Source organism: Taeniopygia guttata, chromosome 5 (assembly GCF_048771995.1).
Source record: "Taeniopygia guttata chromosome 5, bTaeGut7.mat, whole genome shotgun sequence".
Taxonomy (NCBI): Eukaryota; Metazoa; Chordata; class Aves; order Passeriformes; family Estrildidae; genus Taeniopygia; species Taeniopygia guttata.
In genome coordinates, this window is record NC_133030.1 from 16,842,129 (window position 1) to 16,861,985 (window position 19,857).

At 40.7% G+C, this 19,857-nt stretch overlaps 1 protein-coding gene and 1 long non-coding RNA gene across 16 annotated transcripts in view; one reads left to right on the plus strand and one right to left on the minus strand.

The window, feature by feature from the left end:
* The window catches only part of SERGEF (secretion regulating guanine nucleotide exchange factor), a 142,520-nt gene that overhangs the window by 16,048 nt on the left and 106,615 nt on the right, over positions 1–19,857 (minus strand). The window lies entirely within an intron of this gene.
* Positions 1,473–8,724, plus strand: LOC140684262 (uncharacterized). The gene is made up of 2 exons (XR_012056256.1): positions 1,473–6,077; positions 6,388–8,724. It is a non-coding gene; the product is annotated as an uncharacterized lncRNA (long non-coding RNA).

Genomic DNA, 19,857 nt, shown 5'->3' on the forward strand with positions numbered 1-19,857 from the left:
TCCTGAGCTCTGAAGGGCTCTGGCCAGACTTTGCCTCTGACAAATGGCAGAAACCATCACAAAAAGCAGCAGACAGCAGGGGACTAACACTCTGAGTGCAGCATTACTGGCTAAGGGTTACTCACTGACTGTGCTCTTTCTACATTTTTCCACCCTCATTTTAACTACTTTAGGTTGTTATCTCTTTAGGCCAAGGGTCTACTGCATGGTCTGACCTCACCTTGAGCCCATGGATGCTGTGTAATGAAAATAAATAATGAAAAAGCTCTAAAAATCTCTACTATATTTAATCATCCACAGGTTTGGGTTCACGGTGCTCTGTAAATCTGGAACTTGAGAAAAGAAGTGAATAAAAACCCTGAAGTGAAGGTTTTATTTGGTTCACCTGTGTATTTAGAATACACTTGAATAAATGAACAGTTAAATTTAACATGAGACATCATGCACTTAATTATCCCTTCTCACATGGTAACTTATATGAAATAAACACACATTACTTTATTCAGTTATGAAAAGAACTTAAGGATGACATCATTAAGGCAAAGGTGACTTATATAGGCCTGCTTTTAAAGAGTGATTTCTGGGGAAAATGATCCTCAGTGCTTTTTTTTTTTTTCCCCATCTATAGTCCATGGGTATTTGACTATCCCAGGGAACATTTTAAAAGTTCACAATTTACAGGAGTAATTCCTACAACATCCTTCAATTAATGGCCATTCAGGACAGAGGAAAGAAAATAATACAGAGTGAAAGCAGAACTCAGTTAAGTACAGAGAAGCCATGCTAAAAGCCATTTGAGGGCTTCTAAATGCATATGGGAACTGTTGAGACAAAAAACTATTGCTAGGAGTCAGCAGTGATTTCCACATTTGTGCTGCACAGACCCTGAGGATTAAGTGAAGCACGGAATTCCGGAGTTAGGAGAACAGCAGCATCCTGTGAGCGTGACACTTCTGCCTCTGTGGTGGGCTACAGCTCACAGGGCTGTAAAAGGCATCTTATTCCTTTTTTTTTATGGAGCAAATATCATCTATGAACTGAGATTATTTTTAATTCATTTTGGCACTTATTTCTTACCTTCCACTTTCTGTGTCCAGCACCTCTTTCCCCCTAAAAAGATGTCTTTTGTCCCCTCTCTCTTCTGTCCTCATCCATCCAACATTTCTGCAGAAGACAGCATTAGCTGCAAATGTACCAGTGAACAGAGACTCTGCTTGGTACCTTCCCACCAGCAGTGTCTCTTTCAATCTTTCTCTGCCAATAAAGGATTTGAGGAGATTGCAGGAGGTTTACTCTCTGTGCAGGAGTAAGAGCTGCACTGTGTAACTATAGCGACAACTACCGTGAAAGCTCTCAATTTTTATTGACACGCCTTGCAACACCCCATGGAAAAATTTATACAATTAGAGAAACAGAAAATTAAACATCCTAAAGGCCAAAGGAAAATATTGTGGTGATCTGCATCTCCATGCATTGCTTAAATACTTCCTCGTGGTAATTTGCTTCTTTTACTATATAGCGGTAACATTAAAATTGCATTTTAAAATTCACAGTTTCAACAGTGATTTAAGCCTCCACAATGCCAAAACAGAAGATACACTTGCAATCAGCTCAGAAAACACTGTAGCACATTGCTGTATTTGATAGAGATTCATCACTGGGAAACTGACACTACATAAATGGAGAGGAGAATAAGGTGCACACATTTTTTCACAGAGTAACAAACATTTGCATATGGATATACTGAATTATTCATCTCTGACAGACAAGACAAAAGACACATCTTTCTAAAAGGTATTTCTCTATCCAAAGGATATGCATTTTAAAGGATTTTCCTGTGCTCATAGCAGCTGAGAACTGTGTGAAAATGATACTGAGATCCTTTGTCCCAGTCTTAAGAGTTCTGTGACTTGATAGACAAGTTTGACATTCCAAATCCAACAGAACAGTTTCAAGCTCACAGCAAAATATGAATATGCTGCAGTCAGAAATTGCCTCAGATATCCTGGAAAGTTACCAAATCGCTTACACCGAGCTTGAAAATGCCACCTCTAAATGTTCATCCAAGGCCATGATCCACCGTGCTGGAAAATTGATCCTTGCTAATGGCCACCATTTATAGCCTTAACCTTTACTACATTGCTTCAGTTCTCTCCAACAGCTTACAAAATATGAATCAAAAACACTTCCAAAGATTTTAACAATTACCACCAGACTGAGAGCTAGACCTGCAAAAACCTTGACCTTATCAAAAAAGTGGATTTGCATGGTACACTTTATTTACCCCAGCTGCCAGTTCTCATAAAAAAAAAAAAAGCACAACAATAATCACAACTATTTTTTTTATTTTAATCATATCCAAAAGAAAAATATTTAATAGCAAGGTTTAGGGAAAATACTATAGCTCCACTGAATCTAATAGTCTTGCAGTACACAATACAATCCAGGCAGCCTGGAAAGGATGAAAATGATGTGTTGCTATGGAAACAGGAAGGCACATGTTTAGGTTGCTCATCCCTGAAGAGCTGCCCCACCAATATCTTTTAAGTCTGCTAATAAAATTTTAATCATTATTAGAATAAAGTGAATTTCACTTCCTGTTGGACACCAGAAACCTCCTGTTGAACACCAGAATCTTGGTTTACATACTGTCAAGCTCTTTAAATGTTCCCTGCAACCAACTATGCCCTACAACACTAAGAATGAATTTATGCACAAACACAATGTTAACATGCACTTTTCTAGTTCAGCTACTTAAAATTATTATTCCACACAGCAACAGATACCAGCTTCCCAAACGAAAATCTTGTGCATGTAGGAAGGTGCTTTTAAATTTATTAGTCAATATTCCATTCCTCCTCCTCCCCCCCCCCACCTTCAAAAAAACCAACTATATCAACTCAATAAATCAGGCCTTTGATTATTACTGGCTTAAGACCATTGACCAGGGATATGCCCATTAAGAATGTGACAATCAGCCCAGTGCCAGTGTTGTCACTCCCCAGACACCCTAAACATCTGCTATTTCCTAGAAATTGTAGCTTCCATCTAACCATGACATACCTGCAGACAGATCTTTCAAAACACTGGGGCTTTACGAAGTAAAAATGCATTTCCAGACAGCCAAACAGAAAACAGGCCAAGTTATTTGCTGGCAAAACTCCACTTATTTCACTATTATCATAGCAGAGCATCTGGCTCCAAACATGCAGCCACTAATTATCTGTACAGTTAACTATGTCAGTACACTTATTTGTTATTATACTGGGAAATCAATAAGGAAGACTTGGTTAGTGCTACTACCAATCTATATAGCTTTATATATCTTTATAAATAACTGAGTACAATGTTAAGACTACCAGCATGGTAATAAACAGTTAACAAGCTCTGTATTCTAGATCACAAAACAGCAAAGCAAAGCTGAAAAGACAAGAAATCCATACTGTGAACAAACAGGTGCAGTTTTTTGTTTGTTTTTTTAATGTAGTTCTGGTTTAACTCCGCAGGCAGTGAAACACCACACAGCCATTCCCTCACTGCCCCCCAGTGGGATTGGGAAAGAGCACTGAAAAAAGGTAAAACTTGTGGGATGAGATAAAGACAGCTTGATAGGACAAAAAAGGAGGAAATAATAACAATAATAATAATAATAATAATAATAATAATAATAATAATAATAATAATAATAGAAGAATACACAAAAACAAGTGATGCACAATACAAGTGCTCACCACCCCCTGTTGATGCCCAGCCAGTCCCCCAAGCAGCAGCAGCTCCCCTCCCAAATTTTTGCTCAGAATGATGCCATATGGTATGAAATATCCTTGTGACCAGTTTGGGCTGGCTGTCCTGGCCATGTCCCTTCCCAGCCTATTCAAAACAACTACATCATCAGTGTGTTATCAACATTTTTTTCATCTGAAATCCAAAACAAAGCACTTTACCAGCTACTAGAGGAAAATTCACTATCCCAGCTGAAACCACAAGAAGAGTCATACATTATAAATTATTATCTTAAAATTTTAATTAATTTCCATTCATGTATACAGTATTCTTCTGTTTCAGTATGCCTGGTAGAAGGACTCCAGTGGTTCATTCAGACAAGTCATTCAGGAAGAAAACCAACTCTCAGACCTACCAACCGTAAATCTTGACTGCACTGAGATCTTGAATCAGAATATTAGAAGAACCAATGTCAGAAGAGATATGAGTGACAGCAGGAACAATATGTCCTTTAAAGAGGCCAGACTTATCTGGTTTCAGCTTCAGAGATATCAAGTAGGGGTGATTTTCCACACTCTGCTCCCAGAACACACCAGCACTGTCAAGAATATGGCTGTCTCTATCCACTGTTATATTCAAGATTCAAGTGTTCTAAAAAAACCCTGACTCTAATCTCCTGATCAACTGTACAAGATTTTTAAGGTGTTGGTTATTTTTAAACTAAACTTGAAATACACCTATTTCCTCCAACAACACTCCTATTTCCTTTTCCTGGCTTTGTAATTAACATGAAGACATAATGACTGCAGGCACAGCCCTCCCCCAAACCAGGATCCCACTGTGTAAGCATTACACAGTAGCTATATTTTTTCTTCCCCTAAGGTATCCACTGTGATATTTTAAAAGATTTATTTGCTTACAGCTAAACAGATGATATTTACTCACATTACAAAACTCCTGTCATACAACTCCAGCATTATTTAACCACCTTCTCTGAGGAGACAACCAAGGACAGCAGGTCAGGACAGTCACACACTGTCTGGAAAGGCTCGCACAAAGTACACACACATTGTCCCTTCTCCAGCTATGCAAAAATAACCTGAACAAAATCATTATCCAGTTTCATCAGCAGTGTAATATACAACCAAATTTCTGAGTATTCTGCTAAATAAGTACGTTCATTTACCCCTTCAGCAATAAAAACCAGGATCTCAGCAGTACAGCAGCTCCCCTTGGCTCAGAAGATCAATATGACAGTGCTTCATTCCTGTTACTTTTTAAGGGTTTATCTGCTGCCTGGGCATCTCCACTGGCTACCAAACTATTTCCAAATGTCCTTCTACCCAGGCATCTGCCTCTCCAAAATTTTGGAGACAAACAGCTTACAGGAAAGTGAGAATGACATAGTGATATTTGGAGCACAGTGCCCCCAGCCTCCCTTCCTCATGAAGATTCCTTTTAGTTGTGACACTTTAGCTAATTTATATCACTTTTATGGTCTAAAAGCCAGAGTGGCCTCACCACTCTCCTGTTTTCCATGTCTGTATTTCAAACCCAGGTTTTTGTTCAGAACTTTCATGGATCCCAGGCAAGAACAGCTTCAGGACATGGAATAATTTAGTCTGGACCTCTGGAGATCATCTGCTTTACTTCTCTGCTTGAGTGCTTACTACTACAAGTACTCCCATGCCTCAAAATTTCTGCATTGCTATCTTACACTTTGCACCAAGCACAATACCCAGAGAGACTGCTGGATGCAACTGGGTACTCTGAGGCAGCTTAAGGTTTGCACATGTCAACCAAATTTCCATTTTTCCAAACTTGTGGGATCTTGCTTTTCCTGCACTCGCACTTCTTTCCAGACAAAAACCTCATTCTTTGGTGAGAAACTCAATGTCACTCTGCAAAAAATCCTATGCACTACTCAGCTCCAAAATAGTGTAATTTTCAGAAAGAGTTGGATTTTCAGCTCTTTTTTTCCTTTACTTTAAAAAGCACACATAAAGCTGCTTTCTGCAGATGGAGTAAAACGTACCATGTGACTATGATAGATTGGCTTTCTCATTGGACACTGAAGGGTTGCTATGATTCAGACATTATGGTTTAATATTTAAACTTCCACAAGTTGCAGATATGCTGATATAAGAACGAACGTCAGAAAGCTGACGTTTCCGAGATCCATCACAGAAAAAGGTCGACAACACACTCTGAAATCAGGTTCTTTTTCTGTCCATTGGAATTTCAGTCACTCGGGCAAGAAAAGATTGCCAAAGAGGAATCCAGCACTACACTGCAGCTTTCAACACTCATGAGGAGACACTATACTGTCATTTCCTTTGTCCTTACTGGGAGAGGTAAGAAATAGCAAATTGCTTTATTTATATATATTGAGCCCTTGGTCCTTTTGTTCCCAAAGTCATCTTTTTACACAGATCCACATATATTTACTGCTTGAATTTTGCCATAGTACTGGACTACTTGACTCCACACAGGAAATTTACTCTGCAGTGTTATTTTTGCCTTCTCCAAAATTTGGCAGACCTGTCAAACTAAGAGATTTCACAAGCTCCCTATAGCTCAGAGCATCAAAACCATGAGGCCTCAATGTGTTTGGGTTTGGACTGGTTTGGGGGTACTTATTTTTCCTTTTTTTCTTGATGATAGGACCCTTTATGCTGATTCCAGCCTTAGACACTGCATCCTGAGCAGCAGAACAACTGGGGAAAACAAGATCTACAGTGTCAGCCACTTACATGTGTTCTCACGTAGTCACCATCTGTTTGGTAGTCCCAAAAGTCAGCAGCTCGTATCACAAAAAGCACTGTCACATTAAACACCCTGCTGACACAGAGACCACAGAGAGAGGGACTGAGCCTTGCTGGCTGCTGAGCCATCAGGTTATGGCCTCAAAATGTACCAGCACAGAACCTCTAAATGATAGTCCTTCAAGGTCTTTTCCTCCTCTTCCTTCTCCCAGCTACAGGCTTCGCACTGATGATGAAACTGTTGCAGCTCACATTGTATAAGTTTCCTAAATAATTGCAATTTTATGAAATTGCAAGTCTGCAAATGTCTCTTATTGCATGTGTTTGCAAGATACGTTGAGAGGATGAAAAAAACTCACCGAAACAAAGGTTACAGTCCTTGTCAAAATAAGCCATTTGTCCTTCATTCAGTGAAGTGCCTAATGGTTAGGTGAGTTAAACAGGACCAGGGAAGCATTTTGAAAGGCTGAAAGGATTGTCTCCTGGGCTCCTACAGAGGAATGATACAAAACTTTGCCATGTGGTAGGATGCAGTTTGTTTTCCACAGCTTAACTGGCCTAAGCACATGTGAGTGGGGAAGCTCTGCCCTTGGTATCTCATCCATTTCCAAGGTCTTAAACAACACACTGAGCCTTTTGTGACTGTATTGCTTAAGCTCTGATACTGAGAGGAAATAAAAACTTCATGTCCAACATATCACTACATGACCATAACATGTAGTCCCAGTGAAGGACTCGAGACTGTGACCTGCAAAACACAGTCAGAAAAATTTCTGACATCTCAAACAGGAAAAGAAACAAGCTCAAAAGAAAACCTGTTCACTCTTGCATATATACACACATATACAAAACATGTCAGTATAGATTTAAATCAAAATATGGACATAGCAAACCATTACTCCTTGGTATATCATATCTGTCTTAAAAGAAACCAGAAATTCTTCACATTTGTGTTATTTGTGCAATTTTAGGCTTAGTCTTATTCTGCCAATTTGTTTCCCAGGAACAAGAGATCCTGACAACTTCCAGCTTCATGCTTGGGTTGATCTTGCCAGCAGAGATGATGATGATGTAGCATTTGCATTCTGTAATTCCCCTCAGCAGATAAGTAATTTCTGTTTTTACAGAAATAAACCAATTATCTTTATGCTACATATATATATACTTTTTTTACTAAGGCTGGTTCTTAAACACTTAAATCTGCTCATAAACATGGAATGAAAATTTTTCTAGGCACACAGTTCCTTTCCTAGCAACTACTATGTGAAAGCTGAATTGTGAAGCCCCCTTCTTCACTTCTCCCTTTCTAGCCTCATAAAGGGAGCGTGGTAGAGCACTTTGCTCATGGACGTATTACTGACTATAATTGTTTCAGTAACAAGAAGCTTGTTTCCCAAAAAAATTAGCCCAGCAACAGAAGTGTCGGCATGGAGACACAAGCAGAGAATCCTGGAAAAGCCTCTGAGATTGTTCTGCCAAGTTACACACTTTGATCACTGAGCCCTCAAGATGACCATGACAGCAAACACTTCAAGCAGTCCCCACCTATTGTGACCTAAAGGTCACATCAGAACAGTACTAACAGTACTGAAATACTAACTAATACTGAAATAGTATTTCTCTTTTAGTAGTACCAAAAGGGGCCCTGATGGGAATACCAGGCACTGCCTTCCCCTATGTTCTCAACACCCTATTGCCCTATTGTATAACATACAATTGAATAATGATGGCTGATAATTAGTGATTGGGAATCCACTTCCTTGTTAATACAGCAAGAAAGTCACTGCACTTCACACTGACACAAGGGCTGGGTTGCCAAGGGGCTCAGGCCAGGTGGAGGCCACCTGAGGAATTGTGTCATGTTTCTCCAGAGGGCAGCCACAAGACACAAGATCTGTCACTGCCTCGAGCACTGGCCCGCCCTCCACACATGGCTGCGTTCTCCTAAGGCAAATCCAGCCTTGTTTTTGGAACTGCTTTCTGGCTGCACAAAGAAACACCATCAGAGACTGCCAGACCCAAAGGAGATGGGGCCACCCAAGGGTAGGCAGACAGCCATGGACACTGCAGGATTAGGGGCAGAGCAGCAACACGCTCAGACCTCCCAGGCTGGAGAGACACACAGGGACTGACTGTGAGCAAGAAGCAGTTTAACAATGTAATATCAGCTCAGAGCAGCAGCAGGAGATGAGCAGCCTTCCTTCACACCGCAGGGGATCAGAGATAATTCAGAAAATGGAGACAGATTCAATTTAATATAACAAATTAAAGGGAAACCAAGAGAAAAAATTGGGTCAATCTGGCATGCGCATGGCATTCTCATTGATAAAACAAGTAGACAAACAAGATTTTTACAGAGGTCTCCAGAAATGAGCAGCACCCAGAAGCTCAGCAGATGGCCTTAAAAAAACGGCCTGTTCACTTCAGAGTCCCACTGGGAGCTGAGCCCTTTCAAATAACTGGAACAGTCTCTAGATATCAAGCAACAACCAGCAAAGGAGGTGAATTTGCTTTCACAGCATTTCCTCTGGTTCATTCCAAGTTTTCCCTGCTCATTTGTGTATTTCCAATTAAAATACCATTCTTATTTTCCTAACTGGTTCCCCACTTAGCAGCAGGGGAGCAAAAGCATAAAAACAAAAGCTCTCAGTGATAGAGCCTCAGAAATGCATCCAAATGTGCAGCTCAGGGCTCTGACACAGCAGGGCTGGACAAGCTGCTCCTTCCCCTGACGTCCCAAGGACAGGGGGGTACATGGGGCTGTGCATTTATATTCCCTGCCACCACCCGGGCCTGGCCTCCCTCCTGGCTCCCCCAAGCACAGACAGACACCATCTCATCATCGGGGAGATGACCTGTAAGCAAACTGCATTGCAGCCCACGCTGCCCGGGCACCGAGCCCAAGGTGAGGGAACAACACGGAGCAGGGCCACAGCAGCGCGCTCAGAACAGCAGACGTGTTCAGCTTCCGCCATGCCTGCCTGTGCAGACACACACTCGGCTGCTCCAAGGAGTCATAATGCTGCTGCAGCCTCCAGAAACACCCCTTGTCTCTGCTGTGTGTGTAGAGCCAGAGTGCAGGCTCATTTTCACTCCCCAAAAAAATAATGAAGGAAGAGAAACATGTATTGGTAGCAAAGAATTTTCCTGTGCCCACTGCAAATCTCCCACTGACCACAAATACAGAAAAGAAAGTGTTTGGGAGAGAGGATAAGTCTTTGCTAGCAGCCTAATTTTCCTTTGGAAGTGAAGGGAACACTCGTTGAGAAAAAAAGCGGAGGAGATAAAAATCAGAGATGGTGAAAGCGCATTCATAAAGGGCATGAGGAAAAGGGGGGAGGAAATCAATCACAAGAACAGACAAGATCAAAAGGCAGCATACCAGTAACAGCAGTATTTCCTTGGGAAAAAAAAGCTGCAGGATGAAGAGGCAGCACAGCACCACGCTGCGAGGAGCGCTGCTCTCCTCACCCACTGCACAGAGAGAGTTGTTCCTTCTCCATAGCAACAAGATACTTAAAAGCCAATCTGGAGACTGAAGACCAGCTCAAAAACAAAACACAACATGTATCAATTTATTATCTCTATTTTAAGCCTCAGCTGGGAAGTACACAGGATAGCATTTGTTTAGCCCGAGGAAGCATCTTCATGAAAAGCTCTTTCCTGCCTTTTTACCTCCCTGCCTCAGAAGCAGCCCTCGGTGTGAAGCAAACTGTGGCACTTTGACGTCCCCTCCCTCCGCTAATGCCAAAGACAACAGGCACAAACACAGCCCGAGGTGCTGGGAGCTGCAGCTATCCACTGCTGCCTTTTGCAGGGACTGCAGGCAGGCATCCATACCTCCAAACTCTTCTCACAGGACTCTGGGACTGGGGGGAGAAAGGAGGAGTTGCAGCCTTTTGCTGCAAAAAAACAAACAAACAAAAAAAACAAAACAGCAATAAAAAAAACCACAACAACAACAAACCCAATAAACATAACAATAAATAAACAAGACTCCCTAACTTGTTGTTTAGTAGTTACCAGCTCAAGTCACTGATTGCAAGGGCTCAGGATATGCTCTTATCTTGTCCTTGAAGTCCGCCTATCCCTGCTTGGAAATCACTCAGGCACCTGAATGACTTCAATAAAGCCATTATGCTGACTGCACTGGCACGGCTCTGCTAACACTACAGACCTCACCTCCTCCTCAAAGGCACCATGGAGCCTGCACAGCACATTCTAGAATGCATCAGGATAACCTAAGAAGCCCATCAAGTTTTAGGTGAATGGATTGTGCTAAAAAAGCTGCAGAGCATCTGAGGTTTCAGTCCTGGCCTGGCTTTAGCTTGGGTGCTGGGATGAGCTTCCCCTATTCCCTTCCTGCAAAGAGGGAGCACACAGCAGCATCAGAGCTGCCCAGGAGCACAGCTGAACACCTCACAGAGCAGCACTGCCTGTGCTCAGCCAAAAGCAGCTGGGCACACAGGGGTAGGGCAAACAAGGCCACTCTGGTGCAGCCACTGTCCCTTGGGGCACGAGGGCATTGCAGAGAGGTGAAGCGTTTACACAGCACCTGAGCAGGAAGGCTTTTGCCCAGTGGAAAAACAAGAACATGCTGAGGGTTTGGAGATGCAAGCTAAGAGTCTTAAGTGTCACTGAATACTGGAGAACTGGTGGGAATTGGGCATGTGGTGGCAAACAAAGCAAATGCAGAAAGTTGTTGATTTTGTCAAAAATATGGTCCAGGGTGCCAATTTTGTTTCTTCTGAAGTTTTCTTCACTGCAAAATTTTACTGTTTGAAGGACGATAGAACATTCAGGAGGAAAGAAAAGCCTGGTTTAAGATTATCCAAAGATGTACTTCCAGTGTCTGCCATGAAAGTCATCATTTGAATTTCATATTAGTATTAAACATAGTTCTAGTTTAGATTCACCCATGAGTCATAAGTTTAAAAAAAAAAAAAAAAAAAAGCACTGTACTCAGCAACTTTGCCTTGGCTCAGCACTATTATCTTACAGACTTCATCTGTACATCTGCTAAATCAAGAACTCCAGAAAAAAATCCCATCCACACACACTAAACATCCATCTAACCATTTCTCCGACAGCTAATGTATATTTTGGATCTAAAACATAAAAACTTCCAATTGGCCAATCCTTAACCGCTATATTTATTATGGGTCTTGATTTTTCATTTCCTCATGCAACATTTTATTCAAGAATAAAATATTAATTTTCAAGTCACTGAGTCAATTTACTGTTACTTTTTAAAAAAAATGACTTTGTTTTTCTATAAAATATTTCTAAAAGAGTTGCATGGGAAGGATAAGAGTAATATTCATCTGTATAGATTATGAAGTAGAAGGAAAAGCATGAATCAGCTTGTCCTCATAAAAACACATTTGCTAACCAAAGTCTGTTTCCTACACAATTAGTTACAAGTGCAGAAATATTTCTTTTAATAAGTTGTTTCAAAGGTTGCCAGGAGCAAACCTCTGTGGAATGCATACAAAGTTGTTCTGGTTTTTCCTGCGTAGGTTACCTCACTGAACTCAAAGTAGAGGCACACAAAGAGCTTTTTAGGAGCTTAGGGAGCAACACAGCTAAAATATATGAAATATATGGTACTTTCCCCCCTGCCCCGCCCCCCACCCCCCACAGCCACAGTGAAAAATAATTTATGAGTCTTTAGCTCAGAGCTTACAGCAGCTCCAGAAAAGTGCTGCTTCCCATGCAGTCAAGTGTTCTCCCAGCTATGGCTTCAGCCTCAGGCAGCCCCACTTCTCTCCCACCAGCGAGTCAGATGGGGGTGGCACTGTGACCAGACATGGCATCTCTAAGCTGATGTCATTCCTGCATGAATTTCCAGTGCAGAACAAAAAAATCACAAGGCACAGGCTGTAAATCACAAGGGCTTAGTTGTTCCATCTTAGGAAATTAATTATCCTGATGATGTTATCTTAATTAAATGGTAGCTAATCTAAATTTATATTTAAGCCTGAAATGTGAATATATTTTAAAAACTCTTGATGATAGCAAATCTGAAGACACAGAGGAAGGAAAGGAAAAATACCAGAGAAAGTACAGGCTGTTGAATTGGGCAGGCAACCATATTTCAAAATACAGGCCATTACAGCTCAGGTGTTTCCTCCTTTAGAGTTGTCTAGGCAAATCACATTTCTAGGGGGAAAATATGAGGGTCCCTAAGCATAAGCTATAAGCAGATACACAAAATATAAATGATAAAATTGACAGTCTGGGGAAAAAAAAAAACAATATCTGAAGTCAGAGGTTAGCAGAGAATATTTGAGGAGTCCTGCTGTGTGAATAGTTATTTAAACTTCTCTAGCTCACTGAAAACAGTGGTGGTCTTGTAAAAAATTTACAGCCATCTAGCAAGGTGCCGTGCATACAAGCCAGCGGCTGCTTGAGAGAGATTATGGGCAATGATAACCTTTACAAAGAAGGAAGGAAAAAAAAATGGCTAAACATTTAAGATATTGTTCCTTTTTCTTCAAGGACAGGGGAAATTAAACATGGCCAGAGAGAAAAAGTGGAGACCAGGAATTATAGCTGTAACTGAACAGAGAGGAGACTACTAAAGGCTGATACCAACATCTCAGCATCTCAACAGTGAGAGACACTAGATGTCTTCTCCTTCAATCCCTACCCCCTCCATCACCATTCCCATTTGTTTCCTACCCAAATCCCCTCACATTGAGAGATCTTTTGTCCTTTAGAGCTGAAGGATTTAGCTAAAGCAATTACCCTCAAGTATTACCATAAAGAAAGGTAAAACACAACCATCTTTCCCTTTTCCAGGCTGATCTCTACCTGAACATGTACATTTTGCAACCAACAGGCTCAACTTTCTCTCGACTCTTACAGGCAGATGGGCTGCTCACAGTCTCCTTTCCTTCTGAGCAGAGCTGGAAGACCCCACACCCTCACATGCCTATCATAATCTGCACTGAGCTTTACAAGGTCACATCCTGCATTACTCTAAATTGAATTCCAGCCTTCCAATCAGAGAAGCAAATGCACCTATAACCTTTGCAAGCAATTAAATGTACTGCCCTTGCTAACTCTGGTGATTTCTCCAATACTTGAATCTCAAGAATTTAGTAATTACATCTGCTGGCCTTTGTTCTGCCATGAGGTTGAGACAGCGAGTTTCACTTTGAATGTGTGTCAGAGTCACTTATCAAAAAAGAAGACCCTTTTAAAGAGAGATTCAATAAAAACAATTGTGCTCTTGCTTTTCCCTTTTGGCAGTACAGAAAAACCTTTACAAAACTAAGATCAGGCTTCTGTGACCTCCACACTCATTGACCCTTTTGTCAATCTTATTTATAAGTTTCCTTATTCCCATTTTAGAGAGGTCTGAGTTTTCCTTTGGATATTAAAGAATTTAAGAAAAGTATTTGCTTACATACAAGGGTGATATCCAAGTGGAAAATTTGATCCTTGGATCTAGACAAAAAATAGTTCTACAGTACTCTGGAACACCCTACTGACATACATCACCATAATGAAGCCCACAGACAAGACAAGATATCAAGGGACATATTTTTGCTTTGGTACAAACTGTTTTAAATCTGAGCTAGGAAAAGTTAGGCTTTACACTGAAGTAGCCAAAATGCACTTGACTTTCATACAAGTACTGGAACTAAAGTTGGCAACTAAGGTTTTACAAAAACAAGAATCATTCCAAAATAAAAACCAGAGAAGGAGGATTCAAAATCATGTTATCTCTTTATGTGCCATGTAAGATATTACCTTTGTGTTAAATTACATTAGCCCATGAAGTTAACTGGAACAGTGAAGAAGAAAAGCTGTTGTCCCCCAGGTGTATCATACCAGTAAGCAAGTTTGCACAGGGAGTGCAAAACACACAATTTACAAAACAGAAGAACAAATCTCTATCTCCACTAGTCTCTTTGAAAACAAGAATACCATAACTAAACACAGGAAAGGGAGTTAAGAATACAGGCTGCTACAAATGCTTAATAAATAAACCCATCTCTATGAAGAAGTGTGATGGAGAGATAATTGTGTTGACCAACAGGTGTGCATGAAAGGCAGTACACACACAAAATGCCTGATTTGAGTTCAGGATGAGATGCAGCCAGAGTTAAATGAGCATTTTAGAGAGTAATAAGTTATTCCTGGTGAGACTCAATAAAGGATTAGAACTTTAGGACAGGCTCCTCCGGCTCTTGGAAATCAGGCATCTTCATTGCCTATAACTAACTCTTATAACCAAAACCTCAGGGATTCACTTCTGGGAAAAATGACCTGATGAAAGAATAAAGAAAGCTAAATGCAGCTTGTAAACAAGGAGGTCCTTGCAATGTTAGTGTTATTACATTTTGTTTTCTTGTTATTCTCATCCAGTCAAAGACATTATCTCCAATTAAGGAGACCTATTTGATTTTGGGGATACAGAAACATGCAGTCATCTAATTACTTGAGATCTGTAAAAATCTTGGAGGCTCCTCTAGAAGCTTGCCCTGGTTCTTGGGCCATTGACTTGCTGGATGAACACAACTGAAGCTGCACAAGAAAAGTGAAGCACAAGAGAGAAAAGGCAAGTCCCAATCAAATGGTGATGACCAATATGCTGTGGCTACTAATCTCCCAAGAGGGAGGTGTGTGGAAGAGTAGGAAATGCTGCTAAGTCTCAGACACAGCTGAAATATTTAGGGTCACATAAAGAAAATCAGTGCCAAGACTGAGTGCAATTACAGAGCAGACACTCATTGCTGATATTTCATTATTTCCATTGTGTGCTGTCTCTCAGACGTTGAGCTTTTGTCAGTTCAAGGCCATGCTGCTTATTCCAGCTGAACTTGGAGGCAATTTTCACTTCCTCCTCCTTTCCCCTCCATACACTTGCAGAGTGAAAGGCAGCACTGAGTTAAATCTTCATCATTTTTGTACACAGGGTTCTTCCTGAAAATTGCATGGAACCCATAGCATAGGCATTTGAAAGTGTGCTGCAGCTCCAGTTCAAAAATTAAAAGCATGAGAGAGGACAAAACTGTAACTGTTACACATTGAAACACAATAATAAATATCTAAACTCCAAAATGTTCAGATATTTACTAAATATGGGCTTCCACCCCAGGGACACACCATTGTTTGGCCTACCTCAAGTTCACAAATAAATTTCTTACAGCTTTCAAGCCTGTCTGTAGAGATGCAGAGAAGCCCACAAGTGGTCACTGCAAGGAAATAGTTTAACAGTGTAATCTCATTTTTCACGGTGTATTTTGTTCCTGTGACCCTACAATTTTAACAACTATCTAAGTTCATTTTTAAACAAAAAACTAAAGTAATTTTAGTTAACAATGTGGGCTCCTCCTTGTTCTTCCTCTCTTTGATCCTCTTATCACTCTGCCTAAATTCCCATGATGAAGCAAGCTCTGCCTTGAGCTTTGGGAACACAAGATCAGAACTGTCATCCTTCTGGACCCACCACTGAGCACCACTGGCTGCAATTCAGCCCTCCTGGAGCAGGCAGCATGTGGCTTGTTGTGTTCCTACCTGCCTATGAATAGTGAGATCCCTGTGTCTGCAGTTTTCCTGGACAGAAATCCACTAACAGCAGCACTAAACTATCAAAACACACAGCTTTGGCCAGGAACTTCAATAAAGGAAAAGAAAAAGGAGCAGAAATAGGAGTCTTTTCAAAAACATATCATTTACAGCACAGAGCAGGGATTTTGAAGATTTTTTCTTTTGTTTTAAAATAAATGTTAGCAACTTATTTTGGCATGTAAAAAGACAGATTGTAACAGAAATGCCAATTAACAAAAACAACAAACAAAACATTATAAATCTGACTTGCCTCCCACAACACAAAGCAAACTGTCATTAAGTCACCCCTCTATGCACAGGAATTGAAGTCAAGCCCAGTCTCTCTCCTTTTTTCACACAGGATTAGGTGATAAGTTATCCAGAAACAATCCAAAAGAGCTCCAAAACTACTCCTTATATGGCAGATATTTTTGAAGGCTCCATTCTGACACAGATTTTGGCCATTTTGAAGATAATCTGTTGTATTTTTTAAATATAATTTTTCCTTCCAATACTCTGACTTTGAGGGGGTGCAACTCACCTAACATCATAACAAACCTTGGAAGGTACAGCATTATGCCAAGGCCAACATCTTTACCATTTCTATAGATCTTCCAATATGATGACATTAAGAAAAGGAGCCTCATAAACACTCCAAAATTACAGACATCTTCCAACTGAATAAATATTAAAAAAAGAACTGACATCAGAAGTTACTCAACAGGAGGGAACTGTATGTAGTGAGATGCTGCAGTTGCAGTGAAGAGGAGGAAGTAACTGAACTTCTGCTATCCTTGGTGCTGACTCACCACATTCTGGCTGCAGGATGTGACATCCCTAAAGATGCTCAAGTTTCTAGAGATGTCCCTAATGCAGTCAAGTGTTTCACTGCACAGATACATTGCCTAGAACTGAGACAAAAATCTGAGTGCTTGAGTCCTTAAGAGTGTGGCTGATATCCTGCAGGGTGTCAAGGCTGCTCTTTGGAGAAGAGTGGAAAATAACAGACATTAAACAGGGCTTTTTGTTGATAAGGGTCAATTCTGGTTGTATCAAGACTGAGCTACAGAATATGATTAATTTACCCAACTTCCCTGGACTGAAAGCCATGCTGTCTCACTAATGTCCTTCTCCTTCACCCCAAAGCAGGAATCAAACACTTCTCAGCAAACAAGCAGCCAGAGGCCTGGGTAACAGGAGGGGACAGGAGGGACATGCGCCCCTTGCTGCTATGTTCCAGCTTTGCTCCAGGCCAGAAGCATCACGGAGTGAAGGGGACCTTGTGCTGCAAGGAACAGCTCAGCTCACGTTATACAGAGACAATACCATCAGAACAGCAGAGTATTCATTTATAACAAAGCTACATCAATACTAATGAAAAAAAAAAACCCAACCCCATATCCTAGATCTCACAAATTTGAGCTTTCTTTATATGTGTGCACACATCTGTGTTTGTGAGTTATATGCAACACAGAGATATATTCACAAACAGGCTAAATATGTTCCCCAAAAGAAGATTTGACATTTCCAGCCTTAATCCTGTCACCCAGAACAGACCAATTTGCATGATCTTCAAGGCCAGATGCTGGGTTCATCTGCTGAAACTAACTTTACACGATACATTTATTTGCTGGGAGGACAATCCCGTTTTGACTCAAACTTACCCTGATTAGCTCTATGCCAGTGAGAATCATTGCTGTGTTTGTTCAAATAGTATGCATCCTAAATTATGGAGAGAAGGTCACTTTACAGACCCTGGAGCAGGAGGAAGCTCTGGACAAAAATAGGATGGCACTGTCACGGTGTTTATCAGCCAGGTTCAGATCAGTTTCATCCTCAATGTCTCTGCTGTATTTTGCTATTTATGTACATGACTACCAAGGTAAAGCTTGCTTAATCCATCTGGGAAAAAAATTACAACTAGTAATCAGCAGATGACTTCAGACAAAGTAATACAAATCTCACCCTTTGCACTACAGACTTTATTCTTACACATAATAAAATAACCACAGACATCATATATACAGCAATAATCATATTTCACTAGGCTCTATCTCTCTACATTCAGTCCTGACAGAGTGATTGACAGAGAAGTGTGGGCTATTATTCCCATTTTGGACAGAAGGTGTAAATTAGAGTTTGACATTACAGATATGTATTAGTATTGTAAAAGTAGAGACAAAATAAACTATGTAAGAGATCAATAATCACAGGTTTGCTGGTATTGAATGGGACCAAGCCAGCTAGCAGGAAAAATAATTCCTACCCAGGCTCCTGCTCATCACATCCATATGTTTACAGGAGCGTAAGAGTTATCTCATTCACCTTCTTTCTTCACAAGGCCTTTTATTTGTATTACATAGAGATAATTCTCAGAAAACACATGAGGCAACATTGGGAGTGTCAGAGCCCACAGGCAAGAACAGATTTGTCAAAATATCACAGTAGCCTTTTCTGCCACAAAGCCAACATGGGGATTCACCCACCCCATCTGCTACACAATTACAAGAGGGGTCAGCATGGAGCCAAAACTTTGGGGGAGACATGGGATGACAAAGTCCTTACTCTCTAGTCTTTAACAGCTCTGCAGGTTCTACTTGCAGACACAAAACCTGAAGGTGAGGGCTAAGAAAGAAAAGAACATGAGGATTTCCCTACACTCTTTTTTTTTCTCACTTTAAGGAGAATGCTTGAGAATTAAATGAATTCCTAATAGCTATATCCAACCCCACTGCCCTTCTGGACCCAAGGCCCACCCAGAGACTGCTGCTCTCTGGCTGGAAGGGCCAGCAAGGCCACTGAAGTTCTGCTGAGCTGCCTTCCAGGAGATGCACCATTCCCTGGAACAGCATCCCTAGCTGCAGACAGTGGTGGCATTACATGCTTCCTGAAATGCTTCTTCTCCCTGCATCTAAAAGCCTGAAGATCCTTGAAGAGAGGAGTGTTTGCAGACCATACTGTTTGCAAGCTGTCCAGGAAATGAGTCCTTCCTATAAAAAAAACCCATGTTCAAACTGCAAGCCAAGATGTTCAGCATCTCTCCCTAAGTTGTCTGATTTCTCGCAAATGTTACCTATCCTTACCTCCCACTGAGCTCCACAGCCAGAGCTCCCATTCTACAAAAGTAGTCACAAGGATGTTTGAATGCTGACATCTGAAACACCTGAAATGTTTCAGAAACAAGTGCCTGTCTCATTCTTCACCATCTAATTAAAAAAGAGGGTTTCTAGTTCCATACCACTCTTTTGAAAATCATAACATGGAACATGGACTGCATTGCAGTAAAAGGAAATCTTTTGGTGTTCAGGTAATGAGCACAAAACCAAAGGTACTGCCTAAGGTGATTTTTTCTGCAGTTGGTAAAACCATGGTATGAAAAATACTGATATAAAAAGGAAGGGCTGAGCCTCCCTAACATTTTCATGTATTTTATTTTGGATGATAAGAACATCCCCAGGAAAAGCTCATTCAGTAATGAAATTTGAAATGAAAAATGACCACCCAGAAGTAAAAGTAGTCATACACAATTAATGAATTCATTCAGCCAGCCAATAAATCAAACAGCAAACCAGACTCTCTTAATCATGCAGAGAAACATTTTTCAGTGCTTCCTATACTGTACTTTGCTCAAGGCCTACATTACCAATTGGTTGTTTCTTTAATTCTTAACCATTTACAATATAATGTTATTTTAAATTTAAGTGTCATCCAAGAACCCTGTGTCAGAACATATTATTCTTTCCAGGTTTCTAATCCTCAAAGAAATTATTATCAGAAAATTTACTTTATAGGTTGAAAAACCTGT